This window comes from Rhinoderma darwinii, chromosome 3 (assembly GCF_050947455.1).
Source record: "Rhinoderma darwinii isolate aRhiDar2 chromosome 3, aRhiDar2.hap1, whole genome shotgun sequence".
Lineage (NCBI taxonomy): Eukaryota > Metazoa > Chordata > Amphibia > Anura > Rhinodermatidae > Rhinoderma > Rhinoderma darwinii.
This window is the reverse complement of record NC_134689.1, coordinates 10568517-10586244: the sequence shown is the minus strand read 5'-3', so window position 1 is coordinate 10586244 and position 17728 is coordinate 10568517. Positions and strand designations below refer to the sequence as shown.

Here is a 17728-nt window from a genome sequence, read left to right as displayed (position 1 = left end):
GCCTGCGGACGCCCTACTCTGTGATCTGGTGATCGGCCAGACCCTCGTTTGCCGTGACTGTTGCCCATAGCCCTGCTATGATGGAGGGGACTCCTACCCTTCTCTCTCAGTTTTTATTTTCACTAACAAACACTATGGCTATTGGCTGTTAGGGAAAGTCCCACACTACGTATCTCCTACGTACCCGTATACACTCTGTATACACTACACAAATATTCCAACTGAGCCAAATTACAACCAACTAAACAATAATCCCACACAGGATCTGCTCATTATATCATCTATATCAAACAATCTAAGAAAGGTATCTTCTAAGCAGTATGATTTTTCATGAGGGAGACAAGCCAGGAGCAGCTTCAGGACACACGCACTTTTTGTCCTTCTGCTGCTCAGGCAGTGGTTAATAACAATTTACTTGACAAACACAGAAAAATAGAACAACAATCGTGTCTGAGGACGGTAGGGTCCTCTTACTTATCACTGCACTGCCCCCACCATGCCTTCTCCGTAGAGGTGCGTCTTGAGGCAGTTTCAAGCACTCCGCCGTAAAGGCCTCTTTCACGCTGATGTGGCGTGCACCAACATCCTCATTCATTCATTCACATACATATCAAAAAGAGGTTAGTACATTTAACAACTGTTTGAGGTTCTTGGCAACCGTACTCACGACAGAGAACAGAGGGACTGGGGACCAAAGGAAGAGAGAGCGAATGAGAAAAAAGTTTCTCACCTGTTTAATGGCGCCAGTTCGGTCTCCTGTCCTTGGTTCCTGTCCTGGTTCCGTTCCAGCCGCTTTCGGTTCCCGGGACTTTTCGGCACCAAAATTGTTGTGGATAATTCAAAGTCAAACAGTTGCTCCAGATTCATTCATATTTATTTCCTCATGAGAAGGTTTCACAGCAGTGTCATAATGATGTCACTCAGCAAGTGATGGCAGACGGCATTTTACATACATTATGAGTGGGCTTATATACAGTTTTTTAGACTGAACTTTTACTACATCAGCTGTAATATATTCTCTTGAGTTTGCACAAAACAAATTACATTCACAATATTGTCTTAGCATTGCAATATTTTCCTATCAAGTAAGAAAATGGTAAGTCCTTATCATCTTCTGTATTCTGTAAGGAGGGCGTAGAGGGTGGGGTCTTGAGTCATCAATTTTCCCTCAGCCTTTATTCTTGCTGATTCAATTCCTTAACACAGCAAAAACAGAAATGCATTCTCTCAAAATATCACTCTTGTATTGAAGTTAAAATGGAAGTATAGAATAGAAGACAAAATGGTGGAATTAAATAATTTCTTTCACACTAGCATAAAAAAAAATTGCATTTTATAGTTTGAGAATATATTATTGCTTTTTTTATTCTTTATTACAATTTTTTTTTTTACATTTGTTTACAGATATTCGGCCTTAGGAGAAAGTGTCACATCACTGCACCTCCAATTTCGAGTGGTTAAGTCGCCCATTTCGAACATTGTGTGGTGCACATGACACATTATCTGGCAGCACTTGTTGTGATGCCTTACCCAACCAAAGAGATGTGGCTGCAGGATGTAGCAGGCTTAAAAGCTGTGGCCAATTTCCCAAACTGCATTGGCGCAGTCGATGGAAAACACATGAGGGTTGAACAGCCAGCACACTCAGGATCACGCTTCTTCAAGAAGTATTTTTCGGTGGCCCTGGTGGCGGTGGCTCATTCACATTACAAATTTGTTGCCATAGATGTTGGTTCCTTTGGCAGTAATGGGGACTCTCGGGTGCTGTAATCATCCCAGATAGGACCTCAAGTGCTGCAAGGTCGTGTGTCTCTAAATGCCCCAAGACCTAATCTGGGAACCAGGCGTCCAGTCCTATTTTTGGAATGGTATCAGATCAGGCGTTTCCATTGACCACAAACCTACTGCGCCCATACCCACAAAGAGGGCTCAATCCCCAGAAACAAATTTTTAATCATAGGTTGAGCAGGGCAGATCTTTTCGTGGGGTGCACCTTTGGGATCATGGTAAGTTAGTGGAGGGCCTTTACCTCGGTTATTCGATTGGATCCAGACACTGTTGATAATGTTATCAAGGCATTCTGTGTACTCCACGACTATACTAAATATTACAATCTTGCCATAGAGGTGGAGTCATACATGCTCTTTGGTGACGTAGTCATCAGCGGAAGTTCTGGAAGACCATCCAATTTGGGTATCTGTGTTAGAGAAATCTTTGCTGACTAATTTATCACTCCTGAAGGTGCCGGGCCCTCGGTTGGGGGTTGGGGGTTGGGACCGGCATTGATTATCTCCTCAGAAGATTGGCTCAAAAATGCTCACTACATTCCTTTTTCATTTTCACTGCCTCATTCTAATACAATCTATGAAACACCTGTGGGATCAAAATGCTCATGACACCCCTAGATGATTACCCTGAGGGGTGTAGTTTCCAAAATAGGGTCACTTCTCAGCTTTTATTATTTCACATCAGAGCCTCTGCAATTGTAAACCAATACTTTGTAAGTCGCTAAATCTGGCCTCAATTTCACATGGTACTCTTTCACTCCCGAACCCTGTCAATTGTCCAGGCAAAAGATTAGGGCCACATGTAGGCTGTTTCTAAAGCCAGGAAATACAGCACAAGAATTAGAGAGCTGTCTTTTCATGGTGGCACAAACTGGGCACCACATATTGGCATATCTATGGTAAAATTGCAATTTTCACTCTGCAACATCGAGTGCACACTAATTTCTGGAAGACACATGCACGGTTAACATGTTCACTACACTCCTAGGTGATTACCTTGAGGGTGTAGTTTCCAAAATGAGGTCACTTCTGAGGGGTTTCCACAGTACTGGTTACTCTGGGGCTTTGCAAATGTGACATGGTGCCAAAGAAACCAATTCAGCAAAATCTTCGCTCCAAAAGCCAAATGGCGCTCCTTCTCTTCTGAGCCCTGCCGTGTGCCCAAAGAGCAGTTTATGACCACATATCGGGTATTTACATACTCTGGACAAGTTGCTTTATAAATGTGGGGTTGATTTTTCTTCTTTATTCCTTGTGGAAAGGGATTTTTTTTTTAGCTGAAACGACATCTTATTGGGAAAATGTAATTTTTATATTTTCACAACCAAATTCTAATAAAATCTATTAAACACCTGTGTGGTCAAAATGCTCACTACACCCATAGATTTATTCCTTGTGGGGTGTAGTTTCCAAAATGGCGTCTCTTTTGGGGTGTTTCCTTTGTGTTAGCGTCACAAGACTTCTTCAAACCTGACATGGTTCCTAAAATATAATCTTATAAATAGAAGGCCCCAAAATCCTTTAGGCGCTCCTTTGCTTCTGAGGCCGGTGTTTCAGTCCATTAACACACAAAGTCAACGTGTGGGATATTTCTAATAATGTCAGAATCTGGGCAATAAATAATGAGTTGCGTTTCTCTGGTAAAATCTTCTGTGTTGAAAAAAAACAATGAATTCAAAATACATTTCTGCATAAAAAAAAAAAATTTTGTACCTTTCACCCCTACTTTGCTTTCATTCTTGTGAAACACCTAAAGGGTTAAGAAATGTTCTAAATGCTGTTTTGAATACTTTGAGGAATGCAGTTTTTAAAATGGGGGGATTTATGGGGGTTTGTATTGTATGGGCATCTCAAAGCCACTTCGCAGCTGTAATTGTCTCTGAAAAAATAGCCTTTTGAAATTTTCTTGAAAATTTGAGAAATTTCTGCCAAAGTTCTAAGCCTTGTAACGTCCTAGAAAAATAAAAGACCGTGCAAAAAACGATGCCAATCTAAAGTAGACATATGGGAAATGTGAACCAGTAACTATTTTGTGTGGTTTAACTATTTGTCTTACAAGCAGATTCATTTAAATTGATACAAAGGCAATTTTTTTAATTTTTCGCAAAATTTTGGTGTTTTTCACAATAACATAATGAATGTATTGACCAAATTTTACCAGTAACAAAGTCTGATGTGTCGCAAGAGAACATTCTCAGAATCGCTTGGAGAGGTAAAAGCATTCTGAAGTTATTACCACATAAAGTGGGATCTGTCAGATTTAAAAAATAAGGCTCTGTCAGGAAGGCTGCAGCGGGAAGGGGTTAATATAATAAACCAATAAAACATTTTCATAGGTGGGCTTAAAGATTTTTTTTTAGGAAACAATTAGCCATCTCCTTGCAAACTCAAGAAAAATTTCAATTAAAAGCATGGCAACGGGAGGTTAAAATGTCTGGTGGTATCATATTCCCGGAGGAGTTAGTGGTGAGGGCGGTCGTGTTAGTGGTTGATGAACACATTTATTTATGAAGAGGCGGATAAGGAATAAAATAAGTACAGGTACTGGCGTTAAAGGGGTTTTCCCATTAGAGACATTTATGACATAGCCATGGGATTTGTCATAAATGTCAGATAGATGCGGGTCCCACCTATCTCTAGAACGGGGCCCCCTAAACCCCGTTCTAATGATCTGTGTTGTAGCTGAAAAGTGTGAATCCCGACCGTGAATTATGTTAACAGCGTAGCTCGCTGAGCTACGCTGTTTCCGTAAGTCCCATAGAACTGAATGGTAGTTACAGAAACAGCATAGCTCGCACTACAATGGGAGTTACGGAAACAGCATAGCTCAGTGAGCTTCTCAGTGTTTGTAATTCATGGTCAGGAATCACACTTTTCAGCTACAACAGTAGAAACGGGTTTAGGGGGCCCTGTTCTAGAGATAGAGGTGGAACCCGCATCTATCCGACATTTATGACATATCCGGTGGATATGTCATAAATGTCTCTGATGGGAAAAACCCTTTAAGAAGAGAAATGCAGATAGAAAAGGAGGCTGAGCGAAAGAGTGGTCAGAAGAAGGGGTGTATGAATGTGAAGGCTGGCGTTAAACAAAGTGGCTTCGCTGAGCAGCATAGAATGGGGTCTGGGATGTAGCTGGTGACGGCATAGCCCTTATACCTGCTGCATTTCTAATGGAAACGTTGATATCTCCCAAATCTGTGAATTGGTCAGAGGATTAAAACACATTGGCAATTGCAGATACGGCTGACATCAAAGACTATAGCGGCCTGCCACAGCATTCAAAAGAAAATCAAGATCATCCTCTCTTTCCACTCTCATTGACAAAGCCTTTAGGCCCTTTAACACGGGCCAATTATTGGCCAAACGAGCGTTCACAGAACGCTCATTCCCGATATAATTACCCAGTGTAAACAGGGCAATGATCAGAGGATGAACGAGCATCAGCTGATCGTATTGTTCGAAATGCAGAAACTTTTATCATTGTCGGCAGCACATCTCCCTGTGTGAATAGGGAGACGTGCTCCTGACATTATAATAATGTATGGGGAGAAGCGATCAGAGTAACGAGTGCTCGTCCCCATACTAGCTCCTCGTGAAAGGAGCAAACGAGTGTCGATCAACGAGCTGTCTCGTTGATCGGCCCTCGTATAGAAAGCCCTCGTCGGGCCGTGTAATAGCACCCTTAGTCTCCACATTGTGCTACTTGTCTCTGATTCGGGAGGATCTTCTATTCACCCTTCGTGGTGGCTCATTTCAGGAAGTACAGTGAAGGAAATAAGTATTTGATCCCTTGCTGATTTTGTAAGTTTGCCCACTGTCAAAGACATGAACAGTCTAGAATTTTTAGGCTAGGTTAATTTTACCATTGAGAGATAGATTAAAAAAGATACATAAAAAAGAAAAAAAAGAAAATCGCATTGTCAAAATTATACATATTTATTTGTATTGTGCACAGAGAAATAAGTATTTGATCCCTTTGGCAAACAGGACAAACCCTTGTTGGCAAGCACAGCAGTCAGACGTTTTTTTGTAGTTGATGATGAGGTTTGCACACATGTTAGATGGAATTTTGGCCCACTCCTCTTTGCAGATCATCTGTAAATCATTAAGATTTCGAGGCTGTTGCTTGGCAACTCGGATCTTCAGCTCCCTCCATAAGTTTTCGATGGGATTAAAGGAACAGTGTCATCGCAAATAATTTTTTTATATGTTAAAGATGTTAGTGCTTTAATAAAAACGTTTATATTCATTTGTGTGTTTGTGTTTTACTGTTTCTTATTTTTACACTTTTTCTTCCCTATGGGGCTGCCATTTTTTGTTCCATTTCTGTGTGTGTCGATTAACGACACACACAGACATGGAATACGGCAGCCACAGTCCCATAGGGACTGCGAACGGCTCCCGTCCCATTGACTGCCGTGTACGGCGTCTGTGTGGGAACTGCGCATGCGCCGCTCCCACACAGTCCTATTCGAAATTGGCGCCATCCGGCACCATTTTCCTGTGGACCGGAAGTCGCGGCCGGACAGTAATATTACTACTTCCGGTCGCGGCTTCCGGACTTGTGCACATGGAACAGCGGCAGCAAACGGAGCGGACGGGCCGGAGGGAGCCGCGGCGGCAGGAGCAGGTAAGAGATTTCAATGTATGTTCGTGTTTGTGTGTGTTTACTACTGTATGTAAACCTACTGCACTGTGGGTTACCTCAAAAAATGGCGACACACAGTGTAGGAGGTTAAACCTTTCAAACCCCTCGTTTATCCCGGCACTAGCCAGGATAAAGGAGGGGGGGATGCTGAGAGCTCACTAGAGCGAGGGCTTTTAACCCAATGTTGCAATGCTGCAATTTTGGGAACAGCCCCATCTAGTGACCAAAAATGGGTAGTATTATAAATTAGAAATAATTTATAATATTTCCTGGCTCGTGCCAAAAAAAAAAAAAAAATTTGAACAATGTTTAATCACCCACACACTAAATGTTTAATTTTTAAAAAAAAAACATGTTTTTCTGGCAACACCATCCCTTTAAGGTCTGGAGACTGGCTAGGCCACTCCATGACCTTAATGGGCTTCTTTTTGAGCCACTCCTTTGTTGCCTTGGCTGTATGTTTCTGGTCATTGTCGTGCTGGAAGACCCAGCCACGAGCCATTTTTAATATCCTGGTGGAGGGAAGGAGGTTGTCACTCAGGATTTGATGGTACATGGCTCCATCCATTCTCCCATTGATGCGGTGAAGTAGTCCTGTGCCCTTAGCAGAGAAACACCCCCAAAACATAATGTTTCCACCTCCATGCTTGACAGTGGGGACGGTGTTCTTTGGGTCATAGGAAGCATTTCTCTTCCTCCAAACACGGCGAGTTGAGTTAATGCCAAAGAGCTCAATTTTAGTCTCATCTGACCACAGCACCTTCTCCCAATCACTCTCCGAATCATCCAGATGTTCATTTGCAAACTTCAGACGGGCCTGTACATGTGCCTTCTTGAGCAGTGGGACCTTGCGGGCACTGCAGGATTTGAATCCATTACGGCGTAATGTGTTACCAATGGTTTTCTTGGTGACTGTGGTCCCAGCTGCCTTGAGATCATTAACAAGTTCCCCCCGTGTAGTTTTCGGCTGAGCTCTCACCTTCCTCAGGATCAAGGATACCCCACGAGGTGAGATTTTGCATGGAGCCCCAGATCGATGTCGATTGACAGTCATTTTGTATGTCTTCCATTTTCTTACTATTGCACCAACAGTTGTCTCCTTCTCACCCAGCGCTGGTCTTACTTATGGTTTTGTAGCCCATTCCAGCCTTGTGCAGGTCTATGATCTTGTCCCTGACATCCTTAGAAAGCTCTTTGGTCTTGTCCATGTTGTAGAGGTTAGAGTCAGACTGATTCATTGAGTCTGTGGACAGGAGTCTTTTATACAGGTGACCATGTAAGAGCTGTCTATAATGCAGTCACCAAGTTGATTTGGAGCAGTAACTGGTCTGGAGGAGGCTGAACTCTTAATGCTTGGTAGGGGATCAAATACTTATTTCTCTGTGCACAATGCAAATAAATATATATCATTTTGACTATGTGATTTTCTTTTTTTTTTTTTATATATATATATATATATATAATCTATCTCTCACTGGTAAAATTAACCTAGCCTAAAAATTCTAGACTGTTCATGTCTTTGACAGTGGGCAAACTTACAAAATCAGCAAGGGATCAAATACTTATTTCCTTCACTGTAGGTGGTGGATCACTTTGAGCATTGTCCACTGTATCAGATGTAGACACCTGTAATGGTCCATGGAGATCTCCAGGGGTACCATCTGTGTTCCCTAATCAGACAGAGGGTGTTCCTCACCCTGCTGTCGCTCCTTTTCTTTGGCAAGGAGATCTGGTGGGCAAAGAACTAGATTTCCTTGAGACCTGTAAATAAAAAAATTATACTTAATGGATGCAAAAAAAATTCACATCTTTTGTGACCGCACTTATTTTTTTTACTTTGAATGGAATCTATCAGAAGTTTTTAGTTCTCAAAACTGCAGACAGCACTATAAACAGGGTGGGGAGTGCAGCATATCGATACTCATGTTATTGGTCCTGCAAGTTGCATGACCAATAAATATTCGCTGTGATGTCACGGGAGCCGCAGTTCCAAGTGCCACAGAGGCGGCCTCTTCATGTTCAGGGCTCTGGGCTCTCTTCGCTGAACGCTGCCAGTCCCTCCCCTCTGCTCTGAGTGACGGCTCTAGCTCCCCACCTTGTATATAGCGCTGTCAGCAGTTTTGAGCACTTAAAACTGCTGGGAGGTTCCCTTTCTTCAATTTGTTTGTCATATTTCATGAATGTTCATTTTTTTTTTTTCAGTAGACATATCTGACAATAGCATGGCTACACCACCAATAGATCAATGGACTTCACCATTGAATGGGAAGAAACAAACAAAAACAAAAAAAGTAGTCCAGGTCCAATTATATTATTTAATGAATATTATACTTTTTTTTTAACTTTAGAACTGCAGGAGAGAATCGGGATAGGAAGATCCTCCAATCTCAGACAATGTAGTCTACTACGATATTCCATTGTTAAAAAAGAAAAAAAAAGGTATACCAACATGTACCGCCCCGAAGGAGGCTAAAAGGACACTCTTTTGGCCTCTCTCGGGCTAAAGGAGCCCTATAAACACTGTTATCATGTACGTCAGAAAGCACTTGATAAACATAGTTCATAAACGAGATGTGAAGAGGGCCCAAGTTTGGTGTTTCATATACCAGTCTTGAAGCTTGCTGGAATAAGCAATAAATGTATTAAGAGGCGCACGCCTTTTAAATACATTTGGTGCATCTATTCGTGCACCACAAACCAAATCTACGGCTGCTATGACCTGGCTAAGAATTCAACTAAAATTTACGTAAATTTCTGATCTTAATTATAGTAAATTTGTTGGTGAGCAGGTGGCCTCAACCTCTTCCCTCTACTGAGTTCTCACACTGCACTGACGGAATTCGGACAAAACAAAGGCACTTGTGGACCACGGCTGCACTATTTTGCAAGTAACAATGTAAACAAAATGATCTTTCAGCAAAAAAGTGGTGTAAACCGCTTAATAAATCCCCCCCCCCCTAGTGTACAGAATGCTGGGGGTTGTAGTTTCACATTAGTCAGAGGTGTGCAGGTTTCCTGTTCTTGCCGATACAGTGATGTAATTTCTACTTTTTAGATCGCTCTTCTGCAAAGTACTCAAAATTTGAAATTTCTATCCGCACCTATAAATCCACAATGAAAAAATACGCTGCTTGTGGTTTGTGATTGCAAAAACCCATTTACTTTCTGTACAGTAAAATGATGCAGATTTGCTCTGTGGATTTCGCAACTGAAATCCACATAAATATATTAAACGTGTGAACAAGCGGCAATGATTCTAAAGATCTTAACTGCTAATAATAACCCGACTCTATGTACGTGCCGCATTGCAGGTCTGCCTTATATATACAGCAGATAGAATATATGATTATAACACGTGTCCATTAACAGGTTAATAGTGACTGATCTTGTGCTGTTCCGCCCTGTCCTGTAGACACAAGTATAAAACCCGCCCTCTGGTTTCCGAGCTTCAGAGAATTGTAGTTTAGTTTCTCTCTTCCTGCCAGTCATGGCGTCTGCTGATCTGAGGGACGAGCTGGACTGCTCCATCTGTCTGACCACTTATACCGATCCTGTAATGCTGAGATGTGGACACAACTTCTGCCGGGTCTGTATTGATCAGTTCCTGGATACAAAGCACGAGTCTGGACTTTATTCCTGTCCTGAATGTAGAGAAGAGTTTCGGGAGCGGCCTGCACTGATGAGGAACATAACTCTATGTAAAATAATGGAGAGTTTCCTGTTTACTCAGCCAGATAAAGAACAGACCGGGATCTGCTGCACTTACTGTGTGGACTCTGCTGTACCTGCTGTTAAATCCTGTCTGATGTGTGAAGCTTCTCTGTGTGATAAACACCTGAGAGTTCACAGCAAGGCAGCAGAACACGTCTTATCTGAACCCAGCACTTCCCTGGAGAACAGAAAATGTTCTGTCCATAAGAAGATCCTGGAATATTACAGCACTGAGGACGCGGCTTGTATCTGTGTGTCCTGCAGTCTGATTGGGGAACATAATGGACATAAAATGGAGTCATTGGATGAGGCTTCCAAAAAGAAGAAGAAGAAACTGAGAAATGTTCTGCAGAAACTGACCACAAAGAGAGAGGAGACTGAGGAAAGAGTCCAGAGTCTGGAGGAGCGCCGGAGAAAAGATCAAGAAAAAGCAGCTGGAGAAGCCGAGAGAGTCACTGTCCTGTTTACAGACCTCAGGAGGCGGCTGGACGACCTGGAGAAGAGGGTCCTGAGTGAGATCTCCAGGCAGGAGGAGGAAGAGTCACTCTCACTCTCCGCTCTGATCCAGCAGCTGGAAATAAAGAAGGACGAGCTGTCCAGGAAGATGAGGGACATTGAGGAGATGTGTAACATGACTGATCCACTGACTGTCCTACAGGGACCAGACACAGGTGACTTGTGTGATCCGGAGGAGGGGGGAGGGGATGAGGACACGGGGAGACGTGATAAACAGCTCCGTGATGTGGATGATCTGGATGTGGCTCTGATCTCAGACACATTACACACATTATGTGACATAATATCAGGTATAAGGAGTGGGATCTATGTGGCGGATCCTGCAGACATATTACTGGATGTAAACACAGCTGATACTAATATCCATATATCAGACGACCTGAAAACTGCAACCAGGACAGAAGAGAAGCAGAATTGTCCAGAAACAGCAGAGAGATTCCAGTGCTTTCAGGTGATAAGCGGCAGGAGATTTTCCTCAGGGCGACATTACTGGGATGTGGAGATCAGTAGATCTGGTTGGTGGATGGTGGGGATGTGTTACCCCAGTATAGACAGGAGGGGGGGTCAGTCATTCATTGGAAATAATAACAAGTCCTGGATATTGGGGAGGAATAATAATCAGTATTTAGTGATACATGACGGTAAAGTGATTTGGTTACCTCACCAGATCTCCAGTGGTAGAGTCAGGATATGTCTGGATTATGGGGCCGGGCAGATGTCCTTTTATGAGCTGTGTGACCCCATCAGACACTTACACACCTTCACTGCCACCTTCACCGAGCCCCTTCATGCTGCATTAGGTGTATGGGAAGGTTCTATAAAGATATTAGGGGGGGGGCAGCAACTGGGAGAAACCATCATAACCTAAGAAATCCGGCCAGAGACTGGTGACAGACACCAGAATATGATTGGTGGACTGTTCAGCCAATGGGATGAAGGAGAAGGCACCGCTACAGATGATGTTTCCTACATGGCAGCAGTCCCTATGACTAGATCACATGGGGGGATGATCCGCTGTGGAGGTACCTGGTGATTACTCTCTGGGGGCAGCTATATACTTTAGACGATATACAGCGGCCCATGTGCAATCGCCGTGTTTCCTTGTGGATAATCCTCCCATGTGTTATGGCCAAAATTCCCAGAGTTTGAAACAGCCCCGAATTTCCTGGAACGGATATTACATTTACAGAGATAGTCCCGGAAAATTAATGTCCCGGATGTGTCTCAGCAACTGCCATATTTAATTGTATCTGCGTCCTCAGGACATATATAGACAGTGACGTCAGGGGCTCCTCCTGGAGTGGAATAACCGGCCAGAGTGTCGGCAACTCTCTGCCTGGGTATTCCACTCCTAGAGGGAGCCCCAATAGCGCTATCTACAGGGAGGGGGTGTAGCGCTATATACAGTGGAGGAGTGTGAGGCGCTATCTACAAGGGGGTGAATGAAACACTTGCGCCATATTTATCTAACATCTGGCCACCATCTATATAACGACCTTGGAATTATGGCTTAATAATAGAGAGGGTGCGATATTGTCTAAACCTGAAGAAACCCCTTTAAATTTCCCTTTTAATTGTTAGAATTGTTTTAATAACAAGTTTTATGGTCTGGGCAGAGTTGAAAAAAATTGAAGCAGACTTCTTTCCGCTGCATGTGAATGGGGTATAAAGTAGCCCACTCACTTGTAATAGATGTAGACTGTTAGTGGATTTGAAAGGGCTTTAGGTGTGGAATCAGGGACTTCATCCTAATCAAATCTTGATTGCGTGATCATGGCCTAATACTGACGTATAAAGATTGCAAATTATACCAGTATACAATGCTAAAATATCACCGTACTGTAACTAAATAGTATGATTTATATTTTATTTTCAGCCATATACACACACACACACACACACACACACACACACACACACACACACACACACACGCGCTGGAAACATGATGCAGAGATGCAACCCAGAAGCTGGACACATACTGCATTCGTGCCACTCACACCTAGGACACATGCACACGCACACCACTAACACCTAGGACACATGCGCACGCACACCACTCACATCTAAGACACATGTGCACACACACCTAAGGACACATCCGCATGCACAACTCTTACACCTAGAACACATCCCCCACTTACACCTAGGATATATGCTCCATTCTCGCCACTCACACCTAAGACATATGCTGCACGTTGTCTACCCACACCAAGGACACATGTTGAACACACAATATATTCACACCCAGCACAGATGCTGCACACACTACTCACATACTAGACACATACCACTCACTCAATAGACACTTGCCGCACGCCTTACATTGGACACATGCCGCACACATCACACAAATGCTAAACACACCTCACATAACACTTACACACTAGACCTATACCACACATTCCACTCACACTGAGAACAACACGCATACAAATGCCACTAATACATTAGAAGAAGACACAAAACTCACACAAATTCATATTTGTGCTCAGGGGGCAGTAGAAAGAGCAAGCCCATCACTGATTGGCTGATGCTCAGTCAACCAGCGTTAGGTTTGATTTGTATATGCAGACTAGGAAGGTACTGATTCTCCTTTTCCTCTGCGGCGCCAGAGATGTGCGCTAATGAGCGTCAGTGCAGAAAACAAGTCTAGAGATGATTAGCTGCGGCTCGGCCAACAAGCACTATACTTCATTTCTGCAGTGCTCCTTCCCATCATTGCAGAGTATACAGCAATAAATCTCGGAAAGATGTGGTTTTAAACACAAGGAGGCAGCAGTTATTGTAATGTTGGTGCTTGTGTTCACCACTGTCCGCAGGGCCGTTTCTAGCTTTTCTGCTGCCTGAGGCGAAAAATGTAAATGGCGCCCCCCATATTTTGATTGACATCCCCCTGGCTGTTCTACATCACTAGCAGCCTCCTCCAGCGTTTGCGGATGCGTCGTCGCCTTGTACTGGCATACGTGGTGCAGACGGGCAGAGTACACCTCGCTGCATGGTGTGTGCCCAAGTAGTACAAGGCAATGGCGCACCCAAGAAAGTTGAGGAGACTGTTAGTGATGTATAACAGCCAGGGGTTTGTCAATCAAGCATGGAAAGGTGGGTTTAGAGGCAGGACTATGTGACTATGTGACACCGCCCATGACCCTTTAATGAGTAATTAGCATATAGTGTGCGCAGTTTTAAAAGTTGATTGTATACATTTTTCTGCATCTGAAAACAACATACAGGGAAATGTTTAGAAATATTGTCAAGTGATGTATTACTGCATGGTGGCGGTTCAAGGGGTTAAAATTACCTGACAGGTTCCCGTTAAATATACAATGAATTTAAAACAATTCCATCTGCCCTGTATTTTGTTATTATAAATAAATTCTATATAATTACAGCAGAACCAAGTTCTGACATATACGGCTCCAGAACCAAGCTCATACATATATACAGCACATATATGTAACACCAGAACCAAGCTCATTGCATAATACAGCACTAGAACCAAGCTCAGTACATATATAAAGCTCCAGAACCAAGCTCATTACATAAATACAGTATCAGAACCAAGCTCAGTACATATATACAGCTCCAGAACAAACCTCAGTACATATATACAACACCAGAACCCTGCTCAGTACATATATGCAACATCAGAACCAAGCTAAGTACATATATACAGCTCCAGAACCAAGCTTAGTACATATATACAACACCAGAACCAAGCTTAGTACATATATTCAGCTCCAGAACCAAGCTCAGTACATAAATACAGCACCCTCACAAATAGAGGTCAATTTAGGGCAACCACTCCCGTATAGGTTTGTACGGCGTAAAACTACAGCTCCCAGCATGGAATGAATAATGGTAAAGATATGCTGGGAGTTGCTGTTTCACAAAAAAAATATCATACTACCCATCATCTCGCTGCAGATCATACAGTGACTACAGTGCTGATTAGAGGCAGAATAAACATTTACATTAAGTGACTCACCGGTGACTATCTCAGATTCTAGTTGTTCTTTTTCTTTTTTCTTCTCCATCTGGTCCAGACCTCTATGACGACTTCTCCCGGCCACAGCCCATTTCTGCGTTTGCCACTCAGATGTCTTCATCTTCTCATTATTTAAACAAAGATAAAATTCTCATGGTGACACACACTGTAAATGTGACACACACCCCTAAGTATAATAGTACACTGCACTTCTAATTATAATAGCACCATACACTGTGTCCTGAATTATTATAGCACCATACACTGTGTCCCCGATTATAATAGTACCATACACTGTGTCCAACACACACACACAGTGCTCCCCGTAGATAGTGCCTACCATAGAGCCTCCCCTGTAGATGGTGTCACACATATAGCCTTCCCTGTAGATAGTGCCTCACATATAGCCCCCTGTATATGGTGTCCCGTATATAGCCCCACGATATATGGTGTCCCACATATAGCCCCCCGGTATATGGTGTCCCACATATAGCCCGCTGTGTACATAGTGACCCACATATAGCCTCCACTATAGAATGTTTCCCACATATAGCTCCCCCTGTATATATTGCCCCACATATAGCCCCCGCTTAGCGTCCCACATATAGCCTCCCCTGCAGACTGTGCCCCACATATAGCCTCCCCTATAGAATGTGTCCCACATATAGCTCCCCCTGTATATAGTGCCCCACATATAGCCTCCCCTTAGTGTCCCACATATAGCTTCCACTGTAGACTCTGCCCCACACATAGCCTCCCCTGTAGTGTCCCACGTATAGCTCCCCCACTGTAGATAATGCCACTGACACTTTTAACTGGAAAAAACCCAAAACTTTACATACTCACCTTGATTCCGTTCCCACGCCGTCCTGTGTAAATGCAGGCCTGCTTTCTTCTGAGCAGCTCTGCTGCGGATGAACAACGGTGCTGATTGGCAGGGCAGAATGACTTGCCCCGCCAATCAGCGCCTTTCAACAACGGAAGCGGTGCCATGACATCATTGCGCCACTACCATCGTTGAAAGGCGTTGTTTGGCGGGGGAAAGTCACTCTGCCCTGCCAATCAGCGTCATTGAAAGGCAGGTACAATTAGTGCAGGAGCGGGTGGGGGCGGCTGGTTTCAGCGGCGCCGCCGCCCCCGTAGTGAGGCTGTTCACCGGTCCATCTGGCATTTGCCAGAACTGCCAGATGGCCAGTCCGGCCCTTCTATATACTACACTGTATACTATACTATTGTGATGGATGGTCAATTTGCTTATATTCTCTGTATTAAATTACATTGTGAATTATCAACTAGGATGCCGAATCATGCAGAGATGTAATTTGTATTCCACCTGCAAAGACCCTTTCCCCGTTTTAAGAATTATATATATATATATATCTTGTGTCTTAAAGAATCCATTTAGCGAATAAAGTCATCTGTTGCTTTAAGACAATTATATTCATGCTGATTTTGTATGTTTCTAAGTTAGCTATATATGTAATTGATTTTGTCAATAAACCTCAGAGGAGTATTTTTGAGCATACAAGCAATGTCTGTGTGTCTTTCTCCTTTCCGATGTATCGATATAACCAATGATTAGGATCTGGATAAATCTCCTGGAATGAGTGTCGGTTGAAATACTCGCCTAAATTTCAGTCTAATATATTTTGAGCCATGACTTCCGCAAAAGTTTTTGGTGCTGAAACCAGGGAGATTGATCGTCTTATAGCTGTCACTGGAGAGGTCGGGCACTGCATCTGTGAAATAAAAAAACGTGGTACGTAAGGAGTTTATTCTTACACAACCTTTCACACATGTATTGCATAAGCCTTAGAATTTAGCTGTCATGATGTAACACCTCTAGGACATTGCGAAATGTATCCAGGAATGGTATGAAAGGATGGATCCAAAAAAAGGTATGTTAAAACTTTTTGTGTGATTAAAGATTGCAAATGCATACGTTATCTTGAGTTGTTGTTGTTGAAGATGTGTAAATCTTGAATTGTTGCTTTGATTTTTGTCGGCAATAAAACTGTTAACCAGAATAAGTTGTGATGAGTGGTGACCCACCCCCTTTGGAATGCAGTGACATAGCGGACGCCTGGGAGGAGTTGTAACTTGCATGTAAAGTTAAAGGATTGCAGCTTGGACAGTGAGGAAAAAACTTGTGCTGATCTGTTGTAGTGTGTCATTTGTTATTTGGCTGTTGTGTGAAATTGTTAAGGATCAAAGGTTATCCTGTTGCCCGTCTGCTCTGAGATAGTGTCGCGCGAGGTATTGACTGTCTGTAGGCGACAGAAAGGTTGGATATTTGTAAGTAATATCCTGTAGTACCACGAGGACTTCTATGGTTAAGTCCTGATAATGGAGAACCCAGTGCAATAGGGAAAACGTTGACTGTTGTATTGAGCAGTGGCGTAAATACAAGGGTCGCAGCGGACGCAATTGCGACCGGGCCTCAAAGCCATGGGGGCCTGTGGCCCCCCGCACCACATCAATAAAAAGTTACTATAGTAACTGGGGCCCCTGTTACTATAGTAACTGACAGTACTTACTCTCCTCGTTCCGGAGCGGAGGTCCTGATGTCACAACGCTGTACGCAGCTCATGACGTCACAACGCTATGTGCCACCCACAACAACCTGGCCCTGGATGGATTCAGGACCTCCGCTGTGGCCGACCTCCGCTGTCTGGTGGAGCTGATAGGTCGGTGTCCGACTCCCGGGACCCCCGCCAATCAGCTGTTGTGAATTGGCCGCAGAGCTCGTACGAGCACTACTTCCCCTTCAAACGGATGTGTCGGCGATTCACAGTGTGAGCAAGTAAGGGAAATGAAGGGGAAGCAGCGATCATACGAGCGCTGCACCCCCTTCAAAACAGCTGATTGGCGGGGGTCCCAGGAGTCGGACCCGACCCATCAGCTATTCAATGTTTAGGCACTGGACATCCCCTTTATGCCTACCAGGCTTAGGTATAGGGCCCCAGCAGACAGTAATCTTATATTGTATAAAATTACTGTCTGCTGGGGCCCTGTATCTAAGCATCTAACCATAACCCCATTGTAAGCTTAGATACATGACCCATGTGTGATACTG

The 17728-nt window shown here is 43.5% G+C and overlaps 1 pseudogene; it reads left to right on the top strand.

The window, feature by feature from the left end:
- LOC142748682 (E3 ubiquitin-protein ligase TRIM39-like) overlaps window positions 1-15194 on the top strand; it is a 32471-nt pseudogene extending 17277 nt beyond the window's left edge.
- Window positions 15195-17728: the final 2534 nt, after the last annotated feature.